The sequence below is a fragment of the Falco punctatus genome, assembly GCF_963210335.1.
Source record: "Falco punctatus genome assembly, chromosome: 2".
NCBI lineage: Eukaryota > Metazoa > Chordata > Aves > Falconiformes > Falconidae > Falco > Falco punctatus.
Genome location: NC_137581.1, coordinates 77,891,138 through 77,918,362, shown reverse-complemented (window position 1 = coordinate 77,918,362; position 27,225 = coordinate 77,891,138). Strand labels below are relative to the sequence as shown.

Genomic DNA, 27,225 nt, shown 5'->3' with positions numbered 1-27,225 from the left:
GGTAGGACAAGGTGGAGGTTTCAGTAGTTCTCACCATCCTCTAGCCTATAAATGCTTCTCATGTATATGGACTGTTTGTTCAAGACATGACCTGAAACTTCTCTCACCATCCTGTTGCATTACATGTACTGTCCCTGTGGCTGAATAGCATAGCAGCGTGATACAGGTATGCTGGTGTTTGGCACATGAGGCAGACAAGTGCCACATTAGTGACTTAATCAAGCTCCTGGAATGGTGCTAAGGTGCATCTGTCCCCTTGCTAGTCAGGGAACTTAAAAATGTCAGGAATTCTTCAAGGAATTACAACTTTTAAAAGCTGCGTTCCACTTGGTTTGCCTTTAAAATGCCTATTCCAACTTCCCTGTCTTGAAGGTGTCAGGGAAGGATCTTTCCAAGCCAACAATATTCCCCTGTTAAAAAAAAATGCAACAAAACACCAACAACTTTACCGTGGATGACTTACCATTCTGTTCTGTAAGACTCCTCTCAGCAAAGCCCTCTGGTACATGCTTAACTGTACATGCTGGTACATCCATCCCTGTTGGCTCAGAGCACGTGCTTTAAGGCTGTCCTGTATCCAAGCCAGGGACTGGTGCTGTCCTTTCGGCACACTCGGACACCCCTGCCACAAAACGAGGGGAGAGGGTGCAGTCAGAGGGACAGGGCTGATGTGTCAGAGGGGACTTAACCTCAGCAACCCCCCTGTCAGTCCTGCCCCTTGGTTTTGTTCTTAAAGCCTGTAAACACTTAAAGAAAAAGGAGAAGCTAGAGGCCATGCAGGAAGACGCAGCTGCCAGCCAGAGCCGCGGGAGCACATGAGTTACTGGTGGGGCCACGAGATCCAAGATGGGAGACGTGTCACGCTGCAGATCGGTGTGACTTGGCAGGCACCCGCTTGACAGGAGCTGTGGGGCCTGCAGGGTTTTCCACCACTCTTCAGATCCCTGTCTGTCACATTAATCCCCTTTTAAATCCAACCTTCCTTCTCCAGCAATTGACTCTGACATCTTTATTTCATCTCTTGGAGCAGCCAGACAACATCCTGCACAGCTGAAAGCTATTCAGCTCCAGGACCAAGCAGACCCTGCAAGGGAAGCTCGTGGCCTTTCTTGGTGGTGATGGCCAAATATGTGTATAATGCACTTAGTCTTCACTAGGCCACACAGCGAGAGACCCTGCTCCTCTCTTGAACTTGGGTGTAATGCGTTCCCTCCGCCATCGGGCAGGCCAGCTCTAGACTAATATTTTCTGTACAGTTAATTATGGCAGGACAAGTGCTGTACCCCAGTGGAAATTTGCCACTTGAAAAATTGCCTAAAAATATATCCTACAGTAAATGTTTCTCTGCATGATTAAGTGTGCATGTGGACTGCACTGCTCAGAGGGTTTCCCCAATACAAATGTCTCGTCTAAGTCTCTTGGCAAGGCCTCCTTGTTTTTTTAACAGTTTATCAGCTTTTGTGTTATTTACTAATGGCAGGAGTTACTCTGTAAATCCTTTCTAAACTAAAAATTCCAAAAGCCTGCAAAGATGAGGGACTGTAAAGGTAAAAAGAGGAGGATGGGGTAAGACAAAGATTTTTGTTCTCCAGAAGAAAAATGCTTCAAGGGTTAAGATATGTTCTTTGGACTATGAAAATTGGGGTCAGCTGTTTGTTTTGCCTCAGCCTTCACACACTCTCTTGGTACCTCGCTGCTGGATTGTGACCACCTCTGTGCCAGGGGACTCGACACATACATCATGGGAAATACGAGAAATCTGGAGCTAAAGGTGATGTGACCAGCTCAGGCTGTCACCACCAAGCAGCAGGCCAACCACTGCACGCATGCTCCACCAAAACCCGCCTGTCCTGCTTTTAAGACTAAAAGAAGGGTGCATCCCAAGATGGTGTTGAGGCTCCAGTCCAGAGCAGGTCTGGGAATAGGATCACTACTTTTGACTGCCTCGAACTGCTGGATTAGTCCAAGCGTTGTGCTAACCTGCCCGGCAAGGCACAAGAGGAGCAGCAGTTTTCTGCATGTCTGGCACTGAAATGGGATCACACTCCCAGCTGGAAAGTGGGCTCCCGCTGAACAGCTTCTAGCAAATGCAGCCTGGGCTCTGATGCATTTGATGGCTTGCAGATTCCTCTGAAAGAATATTGCATAGCTGGCAAAAAAACCCCAAACACCCAAAACACAAGAAAGGAAGGAAGCAGCACTGATTGTTTTTCAGCCCTTTTCTGTTTGCCTTGTCTCTTCCCAAACATGCAAAGACGTCTTGCAATGCCAAAGACCCAAGGAGACACAGGGATGAAACATCGCTTGGACCCACAGAGCAAATTTGAGTGTAGACTTCGCCTTTCCTTCCTCAGACAGACTGGTGCAATCTGAAGGGCATAAAACAAGCTGTGTGCGCGAGAGAGCACCCCCCTGCAAAAGCATGTTCCCGTAAAATGTCTCCCAGCGTGCGCTGTCTCAGTGCTCCAAGCTGGATGTCTCTGAAGACGAGAAAGGACTATTGCAATTGCATCCTCTGAGACAAATTAACACAGTTCCACTCTGTGCTCATACAAGACTTACAATTCTGTGATCTGCCAGGGCTGTAGCATAGTTAATCTCAGAAGCAGAGTTTTATAAAGGTGCTAACTGGTGTTTCACGGTGCCCCTGTGGTGTTTTGTTTCATACAAGGCCGTATTTGGAGAAATGCTGCGTGAGCATTTAAAGCAGTTACAAGGGCTGTTTGATCAGCCAGAATGGTTCCTTTGGGCAGTATTTTGGAAAAATAATATTTTAAAATTGCACTTTATAAAAATTCCAAGGACATATACTCTGAATTGTTGAATGTCAGCATAATACTGGTTTGAGAAACATTCTTTTCCTTACTTTACATTGTGACAAAAGAACACAGAAGTCAGAAGGAAACCAAGCCGCACAACTTAATACAGTGACATTTTTTAACAGCATTTCCACAGTTTTCTATATATCACAGAACTATGATTTTGAGGTGGGGTGCTTTTTTTTTGATTTTATTGAACCCCAGGACACCTCCTTCCAGAATTAAATGTATTAGGCTTTCATAAGTAGCTACTGCCAGCGGGAAATTGTATGTTCCTTCAGGGTCTATTCATTTGGAGCTTTTGGAAAGGATGCTCAGAGAAAGACCCTGTTTGTGTTCAGCCCCCAGCCTGCCTTACTGTCTTACCCTTCAGTGCTGTCACCTTTCACAGTGGATGCACAAAATGTCATCCTGCTGGCATCTATGTATTTTAGGAAGTGTGTCACAGCGATTCAGAGGTCCACACTCTTTCTATTCTCTGGCTGCAGAGGTGCCATAGGTTGTGCAGAAAGGTACCCAGAAGGACAGGCTGAAAACAGAAGAAGACAAGCGAGGACACAGGGATACTGAGTGTGTTGATAGCTCCTGACTGTAATCAGTAAAGCTCCTATAGCTGTTCCCCACCAAACTCCCCTACCCCTTCAAATTTTAAAGGACTACCTTTGGTGTCCTGGCTGTATTCCAGATTGTGTGATCTTTCCTCCTGGCCCACAGTTCTTCTTCTGTTTCAGCTAAATAAGCTATTCCTCATTTTTCTGTCTGTTTACCTTTGCTGTATCCTGTTAGGGCTCCATCTGTGAGGTGTGGAGCCCTCCTGTGATATCCCAAACAGAAAGAGGTAGCAAAAGCCCTCCAGTTCCAGTAAATGTTATCAAAAGATTTTCCCCATTCTGAAGCTGGAAGAATGGTGGGGCAGCAATTTGATCAGGGGTGTCCCCTGCCCACCTGGGCAACCAGGCACTGTGCAACCAGTACTCCTCTGGGCTGGGTGGGAAATTGCAGAGCAAGTGCAAGAAATTGCACAATGCAGTGGCATTAGTGAAAAAAAAGGATTTTCTTATGAGAAATTTTGGTGTCGATGGCTTGCAAATATTTAAGTGAGGTTTTCTGTCATGCAAAAATGCCAATCACCTCAAGCACTGAACTTTCTTTTAACTTCACTAGCAGCAGGAAGCTTTCCCAGCCAAATGGGTTGCTGCTGCTCTTCCTTTGACGGATGATACTCTCACTGGCTTCAGAGGGCTGTGTGCCACGTGCAGTACAGCTCTCTGAGCTGTCCGTACGTACATATGCTCTAACTCTTTGTGCTTTGCAAAGGTAGTGCTCACTTCTTAATCGGCAGGTCTCCTTAATTAACAGTTGGAGATTAAACCAGTTTTTCTGTCAAAACATTTGCCACCTTTCCTTTCTGCTTCTTTCTTGAATCTCCATATGGTGTTATTTCTTCTGTAGGATTTTTTCTTTTTTTTAGGTCTGCAGTTAGGTCAGTGTCAGGACCCTATTAGCAAAGAGACCTTGATTGCCCAAACCACTCTCAGTCCATCACTGGAACTGATGTACCCTCTGTCCATTGGCCAGGAGCTCCATTTAAGCTCAGCCTGGGCACTTGCTCCTTGCCTGATCTACTGTGCAGGTATAGCCTGGCCTTCAGCCCCATCTCCTGCTGCTCTTGATTTATTTCTTGGGTGAACCCTGAACCTTGTTTGTTACTCGCCTTCTTGGGGTGTGTTGATAGGCCCTGTTATAAGGCTCTGCCTGCCATGTTCAGATGACACGGGACAGCACTCCACTGGTGAGTTGCAGCTGCTACTTGGGTTGCCCTCAGCTCCTGTGTCATTCCCTCTGCATGGAGCAGGCTCACTCTTGCTGCTCCCTGGCAGTCATTCCTCCTTGCTACCTCCTGATCTTTCAAATCAGAGTTCTATTGCTATTATTAAGCTAGAAAGAGAAAACTGGAATAAAACTCTGAACCGAATATGACCTTGGGATCATCTGGATTCAAGTACTTCCTTATTTTTTGGATGGGTCTCTCCAAGCAGATGTTGGGCCCCTTACCATTAATGCCTAACTGCATCTCATATTTCAGGGAAGTCTTCCTACAGGAGCTTTTTATTTCAAGACCTACAGGATTTCCTTCAAGATTAATCCATGGTGCTTACCTCAGATCCAGGATCTTATAGTGTGTAGGCACTGCTTCAGGGAACCAGTGATCACCAGTGCAGGATCCCTGTTTACAGATCCAAATCACAGAAAGAACTGGGATTTTGAGGGGGAAGAGCCCTTACCAAGTGACACTGGCATCTTTACAGTATCCTCAGAGCTACAAATGGTTTGTTAATGAAACTGGAGCATGCTGCTGCGCCTGGATTGTAGCACAGCCTGGCAGTTCTTGCCTATAGCTTGACACCCATAGCTCAGTGGTACTTGCCTCTAGGGAAACTCCCTTATTACATGGTCACTGGGACCATGGAGTTGTGTGTTAATGATATCTGCAGCATCTGATGTGCCAGGTCCAGAGCAGCTGTCTGCTTAGCTATTCTCACAAATGTTGGACCAACCATGAGTTGGTCCATGGAAGGAGTAACCCTCCAAGAATGTGACCTGAAAGCAACAAGGATGATAATGAAAGCTTAATGTGCTAATAAACCAAGCCTTGTTTTTTCTTGAAGTCACTGTAAATTGCAAGAAGCTCTGAAGGGGGAAGAACCTGATTCACATTCAGATACAGATCTCCTGGAGTGATCTATGGCAGTCTGTAGGAAAGAGGAGCAATGAAACAGCATTCTGGACAAAATACATGGTGGGGTATCTAAGCTGCCTCTATCCTCTGATCCTGTAAAAAAGAAGTAATGAGTCCTAACCAGTAAAAGCCACAAGACACATGATTCTCCCAGGGAGAGAAATATGGGATCGCTTCTACCTGACATTTGTTACCCATGGCTGAAAGACATTCAGGTATCATGGTGAGATTTCTGGGGTACCTCTTCAGAGACATGTGAGAGTAAGTTGTTCTAAGTGTTTTTGTTATCAGGAAATCTATATCTCTGAAGTAATTCTATTATCAGTGATATTTGTCTAAAATCTCTCAATTTTTTAAAAAATACCTGTCTTAAGGCATTAGGAATGTAACAGGTTGTAGAGTTAGTAGAACCAGCGTCAACTTCCAGACAGGATTTGGCCATTTTTAGGTCTTCTTTGCTGGTGTTTGTTTCAGTGGCTTTGCTTCAGCTACAAAGCCAGATGCCAACTGCAATGCACAGGCTGAGTGCTGGGTCTAGACTCTTCCCCAGCTGAACACTTGCCAGGCTTCAGAGGATATTGGGGCATGGTCGGCATCTTTAATAACTATTGCAATGACTTTTAAAAATGTCATTGATGTCACTGTGGTACATTAAGACCTATGCCAGTGGATCTCAAGGAATATAGAGTCCTTTGCTTCTAAATTATGTCTGATCCAGACCAACAGCAGATAAACTTGTTGACAGATGACTTTTTTGAAGCCTAAACAAGATGAGTAGGGCAAGTGCCTTTAGTACTTAAGCCACCATCATAATGAATATTTTCACCCTTATTGGTAGTGATGGCATACGTAAAATTCCCTGCCCTTTTCCCCAAACCTATAACAAGATTCTTCCAAACTAAACTCCCATGTTGAAACTCCCCTTGCTCTTCTGTGGAGGAGTGCCTGAGTCCATTCTCCTGAGATGTTCCCCTTGTACATCTTAGGAGAGGTAGATCCACTGAAGTGTGCTTTCGCAAACAGAGAGAAAAATTTTGTGGATGGGGAGAGCAACAGTCCAAAGGACATCTTCTTTCTTGGGGCAAAGATATTTGTTCATGGTAAACAGTAATACTTTGCCTATTATAAAGCTACCTTGTAGTCTCACTTCTGATGCAGAAGAGCTCCATTGAGGTCTTTAGGCACCTAATCCCCATTGAAATAATTTTGAGTTAGGCGTGTAAATCTTTTGAATGGTCAGGGCCCAAATTTATGTTTGTTTGCAATTCTGATCTCATCTCCATTTATACATAATCTGTCAGTATAAAATTCATTCTTTGTATGTGTGGGGCCCTATGTTGGCCCTAATGAAGTCAGTAGTGGCTGATAACAAATGGTGCTAACGCAGTGATGGTGAAAGACATCTGAGTGTACAGAAAGCTTACAGTCATATTAAGACCATCTAATCATCAGCCTCACCTATTGCCACCGGAACAGAAACAGCTGCAATATGTTTGTTTGTTGCAAGCTGCAAGAGAGATTTTTCACACTTGCTTATAAGATTTCCAAATGCATTAATTATTTCTAGATGGTGAGTAAGGTGGTAAACAATTGCAAGAGATCTGGAACCTTGAAAAATATTTGTGGAAAGAATTTCCCTCTGTCAAATTCTTGTCCCAGCTGACCCTGCCAGGAAGGGCCCTGATGTGCCCAAATCTGATGGGTCGGTTTTAGCCCTTTCTGCTAAACACACAACCATGGGTTTGACAACATTTTGAAAAGGCGCTGTTTAAAGTTGGCTGCAGCAAAAAATTAAACAAATAACACTGATAATGGGAATAACCTCAGCGACAGTGTATTTTTGGTGACCAAAGCACTTGGAATAATTTACTATTGTATGAAGTGATGCAGCTGGTTAACTTGAAATATTCCTCTCTTCCACATGGAGAGATGGCTGCAGGAAGCACTTCTAGAAAGCCATTTGCATTCCCCTGTGGCTTGTTTTGCTAAATCAGCTGCAACAAAAAGAGCTACTCCAAATGGTGCGTTTTTCCTGTCTTGGTTTATTTTGTACTTGTTCAATAAAACATATTCCAGAAAAGACAAGGTTGTATAATTTTTTATTAAGATCTGTTAAAAATAGCATGACTGTGGTGAGAGGAATGACCAAAGGAAGTGATTTGTTTCCTGCGATCATTCCTCCTCCTTTACCAGTAACCTTTCCGAATGCGAGCAGAAGAGAAAATACTTTATTTAAAATTCACCACAAACAGCGAGAGGGTAGCAGGGCTACCACAACTCTCGTAAATTACACGCAAGCCTGACCCTTCTGGAAGATGAGGCCTTACTTTGCTGAAGGACTTTCAGAGTTTGTTGCTGCTGCCTCCGACCACAGTGGCACACAAAATACCCAGTGGAGAGATACGTGGTGGAGCGGGGGCTGAGCCGCTTGCTCAGCACCCAAGCCCGGGTCTGTCCGCCCGCTCTAGACCGCTGCAGAGGCTAAGCCGGGAAGGAAGCCCATGCCCACAATGGTTCGTTCCTGCCTGTTCAAAAGGGGAATAGCACGTGCCTTAATGTGGTTGTGGCCCCTGTTGTCCCAGGCAGCCCCAGCCCGCTCCCCAGGGAGGGTTTCCTGCCCTGCCCACCCCAGGTGGGTGCTGCAGAGCCCCTGTCCTTCCCTCCCACCAGACAAAGCAGGATAGGTCCCCCTGGCAAGAGCAGAGCGGTCTCAAAATCATATTCTGTCCACAGTGTTTGGGCATCTTTTTAATTCTTGTGTGACCGGTATTTCTCATGCAGGATTCCAGCAGGCACAGGCTATGCAAGCAGCAAAGCACCTTTTTTTTTTTTGCAGCCATGCCATAAAAGGCAAAAGCTGAGGAAGGTCCTGTGGAGTATGGTGGTAAAATAATCAGCACAACGAGCCGTTTTCTGACTGAAACCAGCCAGTTTAGTGCAGTTCATCCGCCTAAACTGGGGAAGCTTCCTCCCATATCCAGATAGGATCATTTTTGTTCTAAAAGACTGTTCTGCAGGTCACTTTTGCCAGATAGCTTGGCCAGTTGCTCCGTGCTTAGTCCGTTTTAATAACAACAGCAGCAACAAAACTTTACAAGATGTTCTTTCCTCTTTGTCTGGCAGGATTAGCAGTTCAGCCAAGGTCTGACTGGCCGCTGGCTCCAGAAATGAAGGACTCAGCGGCACTTGGAGGGAGCAGTCACGTGGACAGCCTTGTTACCAGAGTGGGCTTTGGGGGTTGCTTTTCCCTCTGTGCTCACCCAGGGTGGCACCAACCACTGCCCAGAGTGCAGAATTGGGCTCTTTTGCTGTTGGAGGAACTCACTCTGAGGAGTCTTCTAGGAAAAGCAAAGTCTGGGAGGCAGACAGACATACCAACAACATTTTTCCCTGCAAATCCCCTTCTATACATCTCGTTAGCACCAAAGCTGAAATAGCAAATCTTTGGAAATATCTTGGAAAACTGTTTTTTTCCCTTGGAGCTGTCATCTTCGAACATTTGTGTTTAAGCTGGAAAGAAGAGAAGATGTCATTCAAGCCGACTGAAAAAAAAGAATAACACTGTCAAACTTATCTCTGAACTGTTTCAGCTCACCACTGATGGTGGCGAGCGCATCGCAGGAGTGAGGCAGAAAAGGACCCATTAATGGAGCCTGGGGAGAGGAGGTCAGGAGGAGGTGATGACGATGACAGGAGAGCTTCATGCTCAAACAATGCAGTAAATGAGGTTGAGGGGTTTTTTAGCTCCTTGTCCACGCGAACTGAGAAACTTCTCTTCTAAACATTTCATAGGCATGAGAATATAAACACACAATCCCAGGGCCATAGGTACTGCAAACACTCAGGCCTTTGCTTATCTTTACTCCCATGGGCAGCTCCCACTGAAGACACAAATCGCACCATTTGCTTACAGCAAACATGTAAACAATTGGGGCCGCGTAAGTAAAGTCAAGCAGGTGAGCCTGCAGACCAAACCGCGCTCCCAAGGAAGCCTGGTTAAATTTGCCTTTTGGCTCACGAGGAGTCAGGATTAGGCCCTCGTTCTTCTTACTTACATGCTGGATTTTCACCTTCCATGCTCCTGCAGTGCAACCGCCTGCTAAATTTAGAATACCTTTTTTAGGAGTTGTTTTATGAACACACACACACACAAAATAATTACATTGTAAAAAAAATGCAGGCTTTTGAAATGCCATTTGTGAAGCGTTCCAACTATGTACAACTGGCTCAGTTACTAGTTTGCAATTGCCATCTGAACATCTATTTTTCCAAGCATTTAAGAAAAGTGATGTGTACATTTTTCATGTGTAATTAGGCAGCGTAATGTGATCTCTTGCTGCAGTCAAGCTGCCATGTGCCGTAGCCTCACTGAATAGCTTCCAGATTTCAACCCAATCTCTTCTGTCTAGACTCTACGTTGCTATTTTTTTCTTTTTTTTTCTTTTTTTTTTTTTTTTTTTTTGCCTAGCTTAAAGCAGACTCCAATATAAAATGCCAAAACCAGAAGGTTTTGTCCCTCTTTCTCATAAAGACGTGGGACAGATCTGGGAGGCCCTGCCGAGAGCTGGGTCCCAGACTTTCATAAGACATGTGTCGTCTGAATCTGACATTAAAGATTGTGCAGGCATTTCAACAGGTCATGCACACGCGGGGGGAAAAAATGCCCAAAAATATGGTTTTCATTAAGAAAGTGAGTATTTTTAGAGAGGTGTGGTTCAGTTCAGATGAAAAGGAAAGAAAGAAAAATGAAAGCGGCGCAAGAGATCCCCAACTGCAACATTATTTATATTGCTGTTGAAATGCAGTGTGTTCTCTTTATAAAGCTGCTTTTGGGAGTGAAATAATATAGACCCTGCCAGAACCAGGTGCGTATCATGTAGATTGTTTATAATCCAAGTTAAAGGATAGCAGATTTATACCAGAAAGAACTCTCCAAGGGGGCTTTGGAGTTTAAGTGTACTGTCTTAATCTATACATTACCTCCTCAACAAAGCGGTTGTCTTGAACAAAAAAAATAAAATACAGTTTCAATGAATTCACAGATAATTCCAGGGAATTTTATCTGGTGTGATATAGTTTTAGATTGCTTATTCTGTTCCCAGCTTTTTATTTGACTCTAAGCTATTTTATTTCTGTGTCAAGAAAATGAAAAAGATCAGAGAGGGATCATTCCCACAGAAAGATGGTTTTGTGCGATATAAGCGAAAAAGCTAGGCTTTCTCTGCCTGGCATTTCTACCACCTTGTCCTGGGATTTGCTGCAGTTTGCATACACTGCAATGTCTATTTCTACTCAAAGCAGAAAAGTCTCTTGTTTTAGTCAAGAAACAGAGTTGTGCAAATTTTCCCCCACTATTTTTTTAAGTTTTGCATTCTTTTTTTTTTTTTAAAAAAAAACAACTTATCTTCTCATCTATACTGTTGTAACACCACACCTTAAGGTTTCCTTTTGCTTTCAAGAAAATGGCTATTGTCCCATTGAAAACATGTCCTTCTGCCTGCTTTTCATATAAATGGCAGATTGGTTGGAAAAACAGGAACATTTTCACTCCTTTCTGAAGGGAAGCATGCAGTGCTTGCTAAAAATTCCCATGCTTCTGCAGAACCAACTGTTCTTTTCATTAAAAAAACCATCCTCCTACTTTAGCAAACTTTTCAATACATTGGCCCATTTTTTCATTACGCTAAAATATGAAATGCTTGAAATGTTTGAAATAATTGTACAAATACTTTCTCATATGTGCAAAGGGAAACTAAACCAAAAAGCTACCTGTTCAAAATGAAGCTTCTTGTGACAATTTAAATGATGACAGCAGTCAGTGCAATAATTTGATCACTGTCAAACTTTGTTAATTACATTTTAAGTCAAATAAAAATATTTTTTCTCATGTGTCTGATATTTAAAATGACCATGGGAAGTGGTTTCCATCCTTCTGTTTCAAAGAGCTTTGCAGAAATAAAGCGAAATGGTAGTACCATGTTTGGGGAAAGGGAATAAAGAAGCTCAGCAGTGAACTTCCGTAAGGATGCAGGATGGGGCAATGGGTACCTCCTGATCCCCACAGTATGGTTGTACAGTGAAACAGACTGATGTGCAAAGGCAGCTGCTATGGCAGAGACACCCCAGGCAGCTATAAACTGCTGCTGCTGCTGAATCTGACTGCCTGACTCCCTGTTAGCAATCTTCCCTCAGTTTTTCCTTTTAATTTCAAGACGGTAGTGGTGTGATGTTTGCCGCTGCTCACATGGTAAGGACTCATTTCACTAAAATAGGGATTTTCTGAGTTGTAAATCAGGTTAGAATTTTGACACAGGGGCTAAGGTGAGTGTTTGCAAGCCTCACATCCGTAACAGCTTTTTTACAGAGTGTCTATCCTTGACTGTATCAATTTCATAAATCTTAAAGCCAGATGGGACCAATTACGATAATCTATTCTGATGAATGGTAGTAAAGACCATAGAATTTCTTACAGTTGTTTTGTGTTGCTGTCTTGCTATCATCTGTTGCACATTTCTGGACATTCCTCTTAGTATTTTCAAGAATGTGGAGGGCCTTGTCCTGATCTTCATTCGGCTCAGGAGTGTCACCGAATATGTATGTGTAAGGTGAGCAGCAAAGGCTTTCTTCAGCCTTCATGCAAAACCATCATTGCCCTGGGAAACCATCATCTTTCAGGAGACACATTATGACAGATCATTATGTCCAGTACACCTATGCTACGTGTGTAGTTTGACAAAATAAATCAGTTCTTGGTCTGAAGAACCTATCCTCATATTTTGCTCTAAAACCACAGTGTCAGAAGCATGAGTGAGAAATGCTTTTAAATAGTTTGCTTTTTTGCAATGAACAGTGCATATGAGCCTGGTCTTCTCTTGACCTACAAGCATCGTTCAGTGTTCTCCAGTTAATTCAAGGGCTCAGACACAAAATCAAGGAAAGCCTGTCCCTTTGTGGGATAATCCAAAGTTTTCTGAGGCCGTAAGTCAAAAAATGAAGGGGCTCTGGCGTGTCATTTTTTTCATCTGTGACAGCACAAATAGACTTCACTTAATCCAGTCCAAATGGCTGTCCTGAATTAAACATGGTCTTCCTTTTTCATTACTTCAGAAGATCACGTCTCAAAGAAATGTGAAACATAAATTGTTCGTGCTGAACATGACTGAGAAATTTAGTGGTGGGACATACAGGGCATGTGCCACCAACCAGCCAGTAACGGGGGCCTCAATCATGATGCTCTCTGAGAAGCACCTGCCATGGCATCCCCGTCCCCACCCACCACAGGTCACCTACATCACCGAGTGCTACAGCTACAGCAGTTGCCATCGTCTACTTTAGTAGCTGGAAGTTGGGGGTGGGTCTCTCCCTTCACTGCAGCTCATCCAGAGGGTGATTCAGTGTCACATCCAGAGCTGAGTCACCTTCTGCAGCAGCCTCTCCCTTCCTCTCCAGCCAGCAGAGAGGGAGCCTTTTGCGAGGCACCTGCGTCGTCGGTGCCCAGCAATTCAGCAGTGAGCCCTGACCTGCCTGCAGCCTACATATATGCCATTTCTAGGGCATATATGTAACTTGTTTGCACCACTGCCACAAGGTAAGTGTGAAAAGAAACGTGTGTGTGTCCATGCATGCATATGTGCACATAGAATTGTAGCTGTGGAAAATCAAGTATCTCCTATTTGTGTATCACTGATTGTTGTAGCTTCACATTCTGGGGGAGGCTGTTCTTCTGCCTCTGACTTTAATTTCAGATATTACAGTGTTTTATGAGACAACCAATGAAGACATGCTGCCAAAAACTTGTACTGAATTACCTAAAAAAAAGAGGGGTGTGTAAGATGACATTATTATATATGGAGTTAGCTGTAAAGAGATAGGTATAGAGGAAGACCTAAACCTGTATGCTAAAATCACATTTCTTAGAGACATGTATGTATGCAGGTCTGCTAGCCAAAGCCATAGGTAACGCTGTATAGGCACTTGTATAAGAACATAGGACTGATTCCATAGACCTGCAGGCAAAATTTAGTTTTTCCCTGGTACCATGACAAATGCAGAAAATAGATGAGCAGAATAATATAAAGAAGAGAGACAAGATAGTTCACAAATTTAAATCCTACAAAAATTCTACTTCTCTGGATATTGATTCTCTATTTAGTTACATTTGTGTTAGGCTATGGCCACCTCAGAGATCACTATACACCAAGTAAATGCAAAAATTTAAGGACATTAGTAAATAATAAGCAAGTAACTTCATGGTATTTGAATTTATTAATTGTTCTCTGTTGAACAGTGTAAGAATTTTGCTTTTTGTTGGACTTGTCTTCATGTGTTTTTTATCTGCAACCTTTTATATTAAAGCACCCATTCTGACCCAAGTCATTTCTATATGCTGGCTGAATTCTTCACTGGTAAATAAATGCATACTTCAGAAATTATGACATTTTGTCACCTACCCTAACTTTGTCTTTCTGTTTTTGAAAATGCTTCAACTTCTAGCTTTCTTATTTTTAATTTTCACCATGTGGTTGAAGAATTTCACAGTTCTTGCAAAGATGCACTGCTCAGCATTTCTGTGTTGATTCACTGGATGAGTTATTATTCCTTGAATCTAAGCTGTGATGCAGAAAAATGCCTGTTTGGAGAGGGGAGGCCAAACACTTTGGATAAAATAAGAAAAGGCACAAATTCTGCCCCCCACCCCAAACTGAGAATGAGTCAGAAGTTCCATTCTGCCAGTGGAAAATTGCACAGAAGAGTATATTTTATCATTATTCCAGTTTTCTTGTGGACTGATCTGCAGCTTTATCTAGTTCAGGACTTAACTGCCAAAATACAAGGAAAAGAGCTGACAGGTTTGCCTTATTCTGGACGGTCAGAATGTTTAGAAGGGATTCAGGCAAGCATCCCAGCTTTCCCATCACTCAGATCAGACCTTTGACATTTTTTAATTTCTTCCATCATTACTTGTGGCCTCATAAAACCCCTGCTTAAATTCATAAGTGTCTCAATTGTTCCCTTGACCTTTCCTGCAAACCTATTGTCTGTTTTTTTAATCCCAGCTATCTGCTTAAGCAGATAGAAATACTAAAAATTAAAAACCCAAACAAGCAACAATTTCCCTTCCCTTTTAGCCAGTTGTTTGGGAAACAGTGTGAATTGTTTTAAATTGATATAGCAGTCCTGAATATCCATTGGTGTTGATTAGTCCATTTATCCAAATGCCTTACCTAACCACATATCTAATCAGGTAAGTTCCTTTGTCTTTCCAAATGAAATCCTTTATTTTGCTGCCTTAGAGCTTTTAAGAAGAAATGATCTTTTCTTCCCTAAATAAAAGTGATTCTCACATAGGAGGAACTCCAGCGGTCTTCTCAGAGACTGCCAAAATGCTGTCGGTGTCCAGTCTGTGACTAAAAAAACCCCGTGAATGCTACAAAAACGTCATCCATTCTGGTTCTTGAAAACTAGTTGTATGTTCATATCTAGGCAATAGGATGTGTCTATATAACTGCCTATCTTTTTTGGTTTGAATATAATTTTTACATAAAAGAACCTTTATTAATGAATGTCATCCACACCTGTGAGAGGTAATATTTATAAAGGTGTCCCCTTTTAGTTGCCAGACTGGTTCATTTTAAATGGTATTTTCATAGGTGCAATGTTAATCCTTTCCGATTTTACTGAGAAAATCAGATGCTGGAATTGCATTTTGCCAGGCAAAAATGTTACATAGTGGAAAAGATAAAATAACGTCCCCTTTACTCATTTTTTTTAGTATCAAAAGAAATAAATATCATTCATATATTCTATTGCATTGGTAGTAACTATGATAATTAATGTGAGGAACTTTTCACTAATACCCTTCTTTCTTCAGTTCTGTTTAATGAACTGGAGTTAAAACACCTCTAAGATAAATGAGTGCTAGAGCTGTAGTCCACAGAGGGCAACTGGCTTGCCTGAACGCATGTGAGTTTGTGATCTGCCTGGAGCACAGTTTCTATGCTTCACATTTTCAGTTCTGCAGCTCACAACCCATCCTGATGGCTTTTAAGCACAGCAAACACCTCTCATCTGTTGGTGTACAGGCAACCCAGACGTTACAGGCTGAAAGCACTGCTGAACAAAGCACTTTTGATATATATGCAGGAGGTCAAAGATAATTCCTCCTGTTGTCTTCTTCTTTTTTTTTTTTTTTTCAAAACAGAAACTTCAAACTTCTATGAATCTCAAAGCACTACATGATATTTGCCCAACAGTAATGGAAACAGAGGCATGTTGGTGAAAAATGAAGGCTAGGTGGATCCCTTGTCCAATTTTGAAATCCCACGGCACTTGCCATTGCCTTCCCAGGAGCCTGCAGCAGCCAGGTTAAAACTGTGGTAAGCTTTGCACCCTTGAAGTTCTCCAGTCCCCAGTGAGGAAGCATATGTTCTCCCAGTAAGGGACTTCAAGGTTGTGCTACATGTTAGATGATAAATGTATTTTCATACATTTGCCCACTGATCTGAAAGAAAAATGGGAATAGAGCTGGTTGTGTTTGGGTTTTTTTTAATTATTATTATTTTTCCAGATGTGAAGATTCAGTATTTTTGATTACAGAATCATAGAATCCTTTAGGTTGGAAAAGACCTTTAAGATCATCAAGTCCAACCATTAATGTAGCACTGCCAAGTTCACCACTATTGTTTGTTTCAAACTTGTATTTTGAAAACTGTGTTTAAAGAGATGGAAAATGATGTGAACACTTTTTTCTTTCCACATGACACTCCTGAACAAGAGGCAGCACTCGAAGGCCCACTCTTCATCTGCTACTATCTGCAAGTTTCCTCCTTCCTCTTGAAAGGAAGCTCCAGGAATGAGTCTGCAGGGAGGATCCTGTCCCCACACAGGGCACCTGGTCCAGCTTTGAGGACATGTGCTGCGACAGAGCAACTGGCTGCCAGAGAACAGCTGCAGGTCAATGTGAGCTGGGGCTGGCTGCAAGAGGGGCCTTCTCAATGCCACCTTAGCCATGCAGGCTGGTGGCACAGCAAAGGATGCTCCAGGATCTCACCTGGCTGACCCCTTCCTCTGTCCCTTTCCTACCTTGTGCTCCCATCGCAAAAGTAACAACTTACCTTCTGCAGAAACACCAGCTGAAGACTTGAGGTTATACACGTAGGATTTAAAGGATCAGCAGAAGACTGGTTTATCGGGCAGTGCTTTAAACCTCGGTCCCCTACTGCAGCTTGAAATGACAACGCAGAGCGGCTTTGCACGAGGAAGTCCACCAGCTCACCTCCTGTCCTCTGTGGTAGTGGCTTGTTTGCAGCGGGGCTGCCTGCACCCTCAGCCTGAGAGTGACTGCACAGGACTCTGCATCTGAAGGTGATGCAGGAAAGACACGGCTGGGTGGGCACACTGACAGCCAGGCATGACCCCCGTTGCCTCTGCTGCATCTCCTCAAGGAAAATAGAGGATTTGAGGGCCCTGCCATGGCTACTGTTCCTGCATTCACATCCTCCAGGGTGCAGCAAGAAGCTGGCAGCATGCTCAGTGTCCCTCTCTCTGCTGCCTCATTCAAGTTAATAAGAAATATGGATCACTTGGTTGCACAGAGCAGTTTGTGGCCATCACGTGTTACTGAGAGCTGCTGCATGTACCGTGTGGCAAAGCGATGCATGACAGGGGGTCCTGCAGCCCTCCTGCCCTGTCTGCTCCCATCCTACCAGACATTTTCTGGCCCCAGGCAAGGGGCAGCTCAGCCCCTGCCTGCCTTTGGGGGTATCCAGCTGCCCCGCTCCTCCCAGCCAGGGGCTATCTAACCACAGCACCGTCCAGCAAATCTGGTGCCACTGGCACATGATAAGGATGAAACCACTGCTGGCCTCAGTGTGTTTTGGGGAGCAACTGGTTTTGGGGCCGTCTCTCAGCTAGATTTATGTTCTCTAAAGAGTTAAGTACATTAGTGTGGGTAATCTCACTCCATTACCTTCTATAAAACCGAATCTGTGATTTCCTCCCTGGTGAGCTTTTACCATAGTGAAATAAGCTACTATTTTCATATTTAACTCATTGGTAAGTCATAAAACCAGCTCAAGCTGTCTGCCCCAAAGAGCAGAAGCTGCAGGACGGGAAGGTGGGTTGGAGCTTTTATGAGGCCTGGCAGTGTCGGTGCAGCATGCTCGGCATTGCCTCTCGCTTGCCCTCGCATCCCTATCGCATCCCCCTGCTTCTGCTTTGAAATCGACAAAATTCAGAAATTTACAAGGCTTTTTAAAATCTGAGATGAAGCAATTAAATCTCCAGACTGGAGGATGTGAACCTTTAAAGGCCCTTTGCAGAATATCAAAAGAAAGAGAGGATTATATTTAGCAGGTGTGACAGCCCACGCAGGACATTTCATTGCAAAAGGGGCTGACATGAACCAGGAACCGATACTTAAATTAATATAAAACATCTTGGGGGGAAGGTGTTTTCTTTTCTTTTTTAAGCATTAGGAAATCATAATGCTTTCTGGCTTCTTCAAAAGCAAAAGGTCCAAATATACAGGAGTCATCTGGCATGTAAAATAAAAAGAAGGGGTGGGTGGGGGTGAGGGACACCTAAGAATGCTTGTGTGGAGGTTGGGAGGTGAATGTTGGGGGGCAGAAAGGCTCTGACCAAATGCCTGGCCAGGAAACCCAGCTGAAGTTTTTCCTCCCCCCACTCACTTCAGGCTTTGCATTGCTGCTTGCAGACCCCTGGGTTCCCCTGCCCCAGGGCAGGTTGCTGAGAGCAGCGGTGGGGGCTTGGGACACGGGATCCAGCCCAGCCGAGCGCCCCAGCCATATCCGCGCCTGCTGGGTGGCTCTCGGCCCTGCATCAGCATCCTCTCTCCTGCCACCTCTCCTTGTCATTTCTCTAACTCCCCAGAGACAGCCCTTCACTACAGGGGCGCTCTATTCTGATCGCTCTGTTTATTCATATCATAACCTACCAAGCCTTGGAGTGGAAAACTCCAGTTGGTGGCTTTGTGGGGAGTTGTCCGCTAACTTCTTGCTTCATTCACTAGTGCGTGTTCCTAATTTTAACCAAACTGCTCCATTTTGATTTTCCTAAGCTGTGGATTTCGTGCCCAAAAAGCTCGAGTTGTTTTCACGCCCACTCAATGAGAGCCACACAAGCACCGCTGCTGCCTCGCCATAGCAGGGGAGGCAGCGGCTGCGGGGAAGGTGGGGCGAGCAGCTGGGGTCCCCAGCCCCGCACCCCGGCCTGCGGGGAGGTACTGCAGGGGCCTGCCAGGAGATCTCCATAGGTGGGTGTTGCTGCGGCAGGTCTGCAGCAGAGGGTACTCAGTCCCACTTACCGGGTGTTTTGTCTCTTCATTCTGTTAATTTGTGGTGGATGTGCACCAGGTCGTTGCTCGGGACGTTCAGGTTCCTAGTCACCCAAAAATGCACGGGAGGGTAAAAAGCCATCTTGCTGCCATGGCTGTTCCCTGAGCCGGGGAGGCCTGGGGCTGCCTGGAACGGTGCATTATTGGGTACCCTTTGGCATCGAGAGAGTTAAAGGTCCTCGGCACCCACCAGCCCCGGTCTAGGCAGTGTCTAAAATCAGTCCTAGACCCGCTTTATTTTTTCCTTAAAAGCAGGAAATGGAGCCCTGAAGGCTTTTTAACTGGAGAGAGAGTGAGGAGGGGGTATGCTTGCTCTGCCCATACCCAGCCCTGAGCCTGACCCAGACTTGGGGGTCTCTGTGTGGTTTTTTTTTTTATTTCTTCTCCTTACACCCCCCCCACCCCTACCCCCTCCACCCCCCCCATTTTGGCAGACTTTTTGGAATGTCTGGGAGCTAAGGGCTTTGCTTCATGGAGCAGAATTCTGAAGCAAGAAAAAGAGAAAGTTATAGACTAAACCACAGAAATGTAAACATGTCTGCAGCTAAAATAACTCCACTTTCATTGAAAACACTCCTTGCTCACAATCAGACTTCTGTGTGCTATGCTCAATAAAACTGCATGCTAATAGCAACCAATTAATACATTATGTAGTTCTGCTTTAAAAACTGAGACGCTTTTAATTATTTTTTTAATATTTTTTTTAATTATTTTTAATTAAGGGACTACTGGGTTTTCTGCTTCGCACGCTGGCTCTCGGCGCTGACCGCTGGCTGAGAAGCGCCGGGAGAGCGGCGGGCGCTGCCCGGCGGTGCGGCGGGGGCCGAGGCGTGCCCGGGGCGGGCCGGGGCAGCGCGGCGGCGGGCAGAAGCGGCGCCCCGGTAAGAAGCCCCGCGCCCGCGGGCGGGAGGGACGGCACGGGACGGCACGGGACGGGGCGCACCGCCCGCTTGTCCCCGGCGTGCGCGGCTGGCCCGCCTCCCGCCGGGCTTCCCCGCGGTGCGTGTGAGTGCGGGAGCGTGTGCGAGGTGAGTGCCGGTGCCACGATGGGGACGCACCCCCTCTCTATCCCCCCAAGCACCGCCGGGCGATGGGGCGCGCAGCCCCGTTTCGGCCGAACCGGGTTCCCCTGTCCCTCCCCTGTCCTTTTATTTCCGCGCATCCCGTTATTTATCTCGCTGCCCTCCGGAGCTCCGCTGCCACCTGGTTAGAGGCCAGGCTTTGGCTTCACGTCGGGTCCTCGCAACAACCGCACGCTTGTTCTGCCCCTTAAAACACGCTCTTGTTCCCCGCGCCGGGGGGAGCGGAGCCCCGCCGAGCCGAGCCCCGCCGGGCCCCCGGTAGCCCCGTGTCCTCCCCCCGCAGGTCCCGCTCACCTCCAGTTCCGCCCGGCCCCTCCCGCTGCCGCCCCCCCCCCCCCATCCCCCCTTGCGGAGCGGGGGGGCGGGGGTCCGGTGCGCCCCAGGGGGTGCCGGTGCCCGGCGGGACGCGCGGGGCCGCCCCGACGGCGGCGGGGGAGCCGAGGAGCGCCGGGGAGCAGCGGCTGTCCCGCTCGGCGATTGGAGAGAGGAAGAGGCGCAGGGAGCCCGGGGCCAGCGCGATGGGCTGAGCCCGTCCCGACTGAAGTGACTCACTGCAGTCGGCAACGCCGCCGTCCCCTCGCCCGCTCCCTCACTCCCTCCCTCGCTCCCGCCGCCGGCGGCCGCTGCCTTCCCCCGGCAGCGCCCTCCGCGCCCCGTCCCCGTCCCCTCCCGTCCCGTCCCCCTCCCCGGGACCCCGGACTCGCCCCCTTCCCCGGCCTCGCCCGGTAAGTCCTTTTTCTCCGGGGCCGCGGTGGGGCGGTGGGGGGGACGAACGGAGCGCCGGGCGCGGAGGGGGGGCGGCGCGGCCGTCGGGGCCGGTAGCGGCGGGGCGAGCGAGGCGAGGGGCGGCGGCGGGCAGCCCCACCGGGCAGCCCCACCGGGCTGGGCCGGGTCCGAGCGGGTCCCCGGGGGCGGCGGGACGGCTGCCCCTCGCCGTGGCAGGGCGGCGGCTGGAGCGGGGCAGCCCCGAGGGCTCGGCCGGGGCGCGGGGCGGCAGCGGGAGCCGCACATCGGCTGCGGGCGCAAATCGGCCCCGGGCGCAAATCGGCCCCGCCGACTGCCTTCACTTTTCCAGCATCAGCGCTGCTTGGTGGCGGGCAGGCAGTTTTCTTCTCGGGCATCAGCCTCTGAACTTACCCACCCCCCCCCCCCGCCCCGGGTTTGTAACAGCAGCCTTGGTGTCTTTGTCATTCTTTCAGCAATTCATCATTCAATTAACTAACACCTCTGTTGCCTGTTCAAAAGCTGACTGGCTCTTGCATGTCGGAAAAACTTCAGTTACCAGAGTTGGTCTGGGCAGAGCCAGAGCCGGTTGTGGTGCTTTTCGGAGTAAGCGCTGCGATACGATACGCGGGGGCCTATTTTGGTGACCAGACGACTTTGCTGTAGAGTTTGCAGTGTACGTAATGATATTTACAAAAGCTGAAGCTGCAAGTTCTGGCTAACATAAACTTCCATTCATTGCTGTCTTCGCTAGGAACCCACGGTATGAGTAAACTTGCTCTTTCTTTAATGGAAGTTTTTATTTGTGTTCGAAGTGTCATTCTGTGAATTAACACTGTGCTTCAGTTCTGAAGTAATAGTTTGGAAATTACATTCTGCCCATGTAATTTTGAGTCCATTAGGAAAACCAGGATAGGTCTATGAACTGCACATGGAGAAATGTCACATTCCTTTGGTTTAACCCTTTAACGACTTCCCTAGTTTCACTGAAACAAGTGAAGTAGACAAAGAGAGCTTCTTACTAGGGTATGAAATGTAAACTTTCTTCAGGATATATGTGTCAGGTATGCAATTTCAAGCACACCTGGACAGGAAAATCAAGGAAGAGAAAGAGACTGACAACTTCCTAATTAAAAGGAAGTAAGTAAACGCAAAAATGAACTAAGGCATACTCCATGTGGGACAAATACATTTTAATGCTGATTATCTTACCTATTTCTTAAAGGACATTTATAAAAATAAAGATATGGTCGATTGGAGTGGTAGCATCAGTTCTTCTTTTCTCTTTTATACACAATGTACGCAAACAATGGCAAACTTGCCATGCAGTTCTTTGAAAAACTTTGCAAGAAAAACATCACTACCTCCAAAAGCATTTCAGGGTTTAGAGCTTTGAACAGCATCTGTCCCCACCTCCCACAATTTAGTCCCAAAGTTTAACAAATCATATAGTACTGGATAGAGTTACATGTTACAGGAATTTTATAAATGATCTGTCAGTATGAGTTCTAGGTGTGATTAATTGGATGTTTTTCTCCTAAAGGTGTTACTCAGTTTGGTTTGTAATTTATGTAGCTTTTGGTTCTTAAAGATATCTTTAAGAATATATATATATATATATATAAGAATATATATATATTCTTAAAGATATGTAATAGGCATATCTTTCTTCCAATGGTTTATGAGAGGTAGTGGCGGTGTGGCTTCTCTCTTTTTCTTTTAAGCAAGTTTGAGCTCTTTGTCAGGCACTGAAGAAATGTGGGTGTGCGAGTCCATTGAGGAGATTCAGTGGTAGGAACCATGACCTTAAAATACAGATTTTTAACAACTGGGAAGTAGTGTCTCTTATTGCAAGTATGCTTGTTTGTATGTTAATAGGTTAGACCTTTTCTATGTGAAATACTAAGCTGGATCCCACAGTTGTTAGTGTTCAAATGACAATTCCGCCTAAGACCAGTGCTTTCACCTTCGCAATGTGGATGTGTCTTTGCTACCTGCTCTTCTGTGGAAAGTTTATTTTCTGTGAGTGCATGGAGTTGTATAAACAAATACAGAACCCTGGGAAGACTGTTGTAATCCAGTTGGTTTGAACAACACCACGTGAGCAAAATACCTGGCTACTGATGAGGCAAATCATCTCCTGTTGCGCTTTCTTCAAAACACCAGTGCTTCGCTATCAAAACGTGAGGCTCATAGCACTGGCTCTCCCTCTGCAGCAGGAGAATGTCATTTTGATCACTCTGATGAGGTCCCTGTATACGGCAGTTTCTCCTCTTGGTTAAACGCGCTCCAGTGAGGATCAAAAAATCCATGAAAAGCTTTTGCAGTGCTGATGGCATCTGGTAGCCCTGAAACGTTGCATGTAATGTTTCCTTCCTTTCCTTGCCTTTGCATTACTAAATGCTCCAGGAGTTAGTAGCAGGTAACAACAAAATAATTGAAAATGTTTGGGTTGAATGAACCCTTTCCCTTGAACTATCTAATGTGTTGTGGGTTTTCTATCAGGAAGCTTGTAATTTTCTTTTAAGTGAGTGGTTTTTATTTTTTCAGGAAAAGGCAGCTCTGCAGGCAAACCGTACTTCTTTTAATCATGCAAATAGCTCTGTCCCGAACTAGAGGTGGAAGTTGTTGACAGGAGCCATGGTCAGAAAGGGCCCTTTGGGCCTGATCCATATCAGCTAAGGTCAGTGGCACAGGCTTAGCCCTGAGCACCTAGGGCTGCCCACTGGTTCTTCTGCTGGGAAGGTAGGCAAGGGATTAGTGTATGCTTTGTACATCAGCTTTCCTACACAGTAGATGTAAAATGCTTTTTTTTTTTTAAAAAACAAAAACCCCACAAACATGTTGGTAAGATATTTTCAGCCTGAATTGTAATGATGTTTGTCTTTGGTTGAAAGAATTAACCTTTTGTGCAATAACACCACTCTGTTTTCCGTTGTACCCACAACTGGCCACTTTCACAGCCACTAGAATATTTTTTATTTCCCAGTGTGGTTCTAGCCATGCACTTTTCGACAGTCAGGTTTCCCAGCAAAGTTGAGCATCATTTTGTCTTCTGGCTGGGAGGTTTGAGTCTCCACAATTTGTATTTCTTTGGCATTTGGGAAGGTAACGATACAAGTGGAGAAAATCTAATATATTTCCTTCACAGCATAGTTAACTAGTGTAGGTAGAAAACTGGCAGTCTAAAATTACTTCGCTAAATTTAAATGTAAGTAAAAAGAAGGCAATAGGAAAAAATTAAAGGGTAAATCTAAATACGGAGTTGCGGACATATCTGTTATATTTAAACAGCATTTTAACCTCTTCTATTTATATTTAGTGGTAAGTGTATAATCTGGAGAGCTTGATTGAATTCAAGAAACGGTAATTTCACAATGAAAACCAAAGAGTTTATTCTGCTGTGGACATAGTGCACATCCTTGTTAATCGGTGTATATAGCAAAACTAAAATGTATGCAGCGAGACATTTTTTATGTTGTTTGGGAGCAAAAGTGATATTTGATCTAAAGTAAGCACGAATGGATTTGTGAAAAGCCTGCTTCCCGTACTGCTGTGGCAAGTGTATCTCCTACTGACTTCGGTGGCAGTCTTTCTTGCGTGGAGCGTGAGACTGCACTGCAGGGTTCATTTTCATCAACTTACGTTTGCTATGGCCCATTCTGAAATGCTGCTTTTTAATTTAGAAAGCTACCATGGTAAGTGGATTGTTCTTGCATGCTGCTTGCATCAGATGAAATCCCTCCTTGGCACAACTTCATTCCAATAAGAAAAAACTTATTCCAGGAACAAAATACATAGTTATTTTTGTTTGATAATGCATCGTATAAATATTAATTGTCTGCTCAAAGAGAAAACAATAAACATATGTTTTTATTTTAGCTGGAGATACAATGGGCCTTGATAAAGAATGGTTTAAAACTAAGGGCCTCAACTTGCAGCCACACAAGCTCTTCGACTGAACTCCAGGTGACCACTGGTGTCTGGGAGGTTGATGTTGTGCCGAGTGGCTGGAAAGCTGGGGGCTTGGGTTTGCGTTGGGGTCTTCTGTTTTGATTCATTTCAGTACGGACACTAAGTGGTGTGATACCCAGGCGCTTATGAAAGTGCCTTGACAGTAGCATTGCTTTCAGCCTTCACACTATCCGCTGAAAGATGCCGTGCTTCTGCTGGCCCTTTTCACAGGGAGAAAGCAATAGCTGCCGGGATGCTTATTGGTAGGATATTAAAAAGCTGCTGCCTCTTTTAGGTGCTGCTCCTGCAAATGAATATTGACTTCTGTTGTGTTTCAGAGCTTCTGCATTTGTCAGGTGGTCTGTAGCTTTGAAATACATGCACCTAATTAGCTGCTGATTTGAAAAAGAAGGGTTGGCTTTTAGGAAATGATGGGCACTGGCAGGCCCTCAGTACTGCACAGGGCAAGTTAAGCAAATACGAGCTTAAATGTGGTTTCAATCAGTTCCATTTAGACACCCAAGTTTTCAGCTTTCTCCAGGAGGTCTGTAATGAAACAGGATTGTTTTCTTTTCACCTCACAAAGAAATAGCAACAGGAGTAAAAATCTGATGGAGCTTGCACCGGCTGAATGGCTGGCCGCTGCAGGAGAGCAATTTGGGGTGCTAGACTGGATGGGGAAACATAAAGGAGTTTGGGACTGTTGCTGCTAAGTCTGGGAATACGGCCGATGACTAACACACATCTCTGTCTGTAATGAGAGCGGGTTGCAGCCGTTACTGCAGCACCTGGGCTGCAAGCCGGGATGCAGGGGGGTGGCAGAGGCAGGCCTGATGAAGGCTGTACAGGTGTGAGTGGGTCAGGAGTGGGTTACCTTCCCTGTTAACCTCCCCTCATCCCAAATATATTGCCTGCTGAATTAGCATCTTTTCTTTTCTGCTTTTTCCTGTCTGCTACAAGTGGTCGGTAAGGGTCTTTTTTGTCTTTTTTTTCCTTTCTAATATTATGCTGTTAGTAAATATGCATTGATTTATTAACTGTTCAGGTCTTTCTCATTTTTCTAGTGCTGGGAGCGGTGGCTTAGGAGTAGCAGCTTGCTGCTCTGTAAACTGCTTACAAGAAAATGTTTTGCAAAATCTGTTTGATTTCTTGTAATTTGGAAGTCATGTAGGCTTACCAGTTTGAGCTTTTCATAATACCTTTTGGCCTTGCCTTGAGTTTATTACTTTATTTTTAGCTTATTAAGTATAGATGTACACAGTATATCTGACCAAATTTGACTGCAGCAGACTCTTCCAAGAAGTCACGTATTTTTTGATATTCAGTAGCTATACTGCGTGCAGTAACTGTGACTTGTTTTGGTGCAATTAAATATATATGTAAAAATCATGTGGATTTAGAAAATTGCACAATGTATCTCTTTCTGTAAATTACTGTCATTAAATGAGAACAAAAAATGAAATATGACAATCAAACAATTCACTTCAGACAAATTGCATTTCTATCATGTTTTATATTTTTCTGTATAATTAAAAAGGACTTTATAAAGAAAGAAGTAGTTATGCAGAAGGAAAGTCTTCTAAGCAAAAGCCAGTTTTCTAAGGAGTCTTTGTCAGTTCTGAATAAACTCTGCAATAAATTTAAACCTACTGTTTTAAAATTCTGTTTATAAAATGGACTGCTCTCTCTAGAGTTCACAGATTATACACAAAGGATTTATAGTAAACTACAAAAGTAACAGTAATATGCTGCATTACAACATACACTGAGACTAAACTGCAAATTACGCTTGAAAAAGTAGCTGATCTGCAGGACTCCTGCAAAGCAGACATGGTAAAAGTTCTCTGTCATTTCTCCAAAGAACCGCTGTTACATCAATTGTTCTCATTGTAGTTGGCTCTTCAAAGGCTTGTGGAGAGTTGTTTTGTTTTGGGTGGTTTTTTTTTTTACACAGGCTTGTGGCTGTGGCATTAGAAGCAGGTTTGGAAAAGAAAAAAAAAAAAAAAGATTTAATATCAAGATCTAATTTGGTCCTGGTGGGTATCTTGTGCCTTTTGTTGAATTTCATTAGATTTGCCCAGAATGTGAAGTTGGGAATTTGGGTTAGTTCTCTTCATTCCTTTGCTATGTTTATAAGTTCTCTGGTATTTTTATGTATTTATAGCAGTCTGTAACATGCTCTGTATCTCTTGCAATCAAGACAAGCCAAATCATCTGTCACCAATACCTATGTCAACATCCTGAAACCACAAAGAGCACCTTCTCGGTAGGCTTCATTTCAGCGAAGCAATTCATCACCCTCTTGAAATGAAGAGCATGGAGAAATATGAACCTGACATAGTGGTTCTTCTAGGCAGAGAAGTCAGTTCTACGTGATGAGACTGAAAAATGGTTTTAGGAGGGTAGGATTCACCTCCCTTAGCTGTAGCCGTCTCAAAATCAAGTGTCTAGTTGGCAGCAATGATGTCAGTTCCCTCCCCAGCCAGAGGACAGGTTAATCTTGCCAGTCTGAGGTGATTATGTTAGTTTGGGAAAGTCACTGAAGATGCAGCC

General features: G+C 44.9%; 1 protein-coding gene across 3 annotated transcripts in view; it reads left to right on the top strand.

Moving 5' to 3' along the window:
* The first annotated feature begins 647 nt into the window (after positions 1-647).
* The window catches only part of ERG (ETS transcription factor ERG), a 168,495-nt gene continuing 141,917 nt past the window's right edge, over positions 648-27,225 (top strand). Inside the window, exon 1 of one of the 3 annotated variants that reach the window (XM_080376638.1) lies at positions 648-19,941. The gene's annotated coding sequence lies outside the window, so the exon portion shown is untranslated. Of the gene's footprint in view, positions 19,942-20,384; positions 20,721-27,225 lie in introns of those variants that run through there. The other 2 variants (XM_080376637.1, XM_080376636.1) reach the window with 2 other exon arrangements.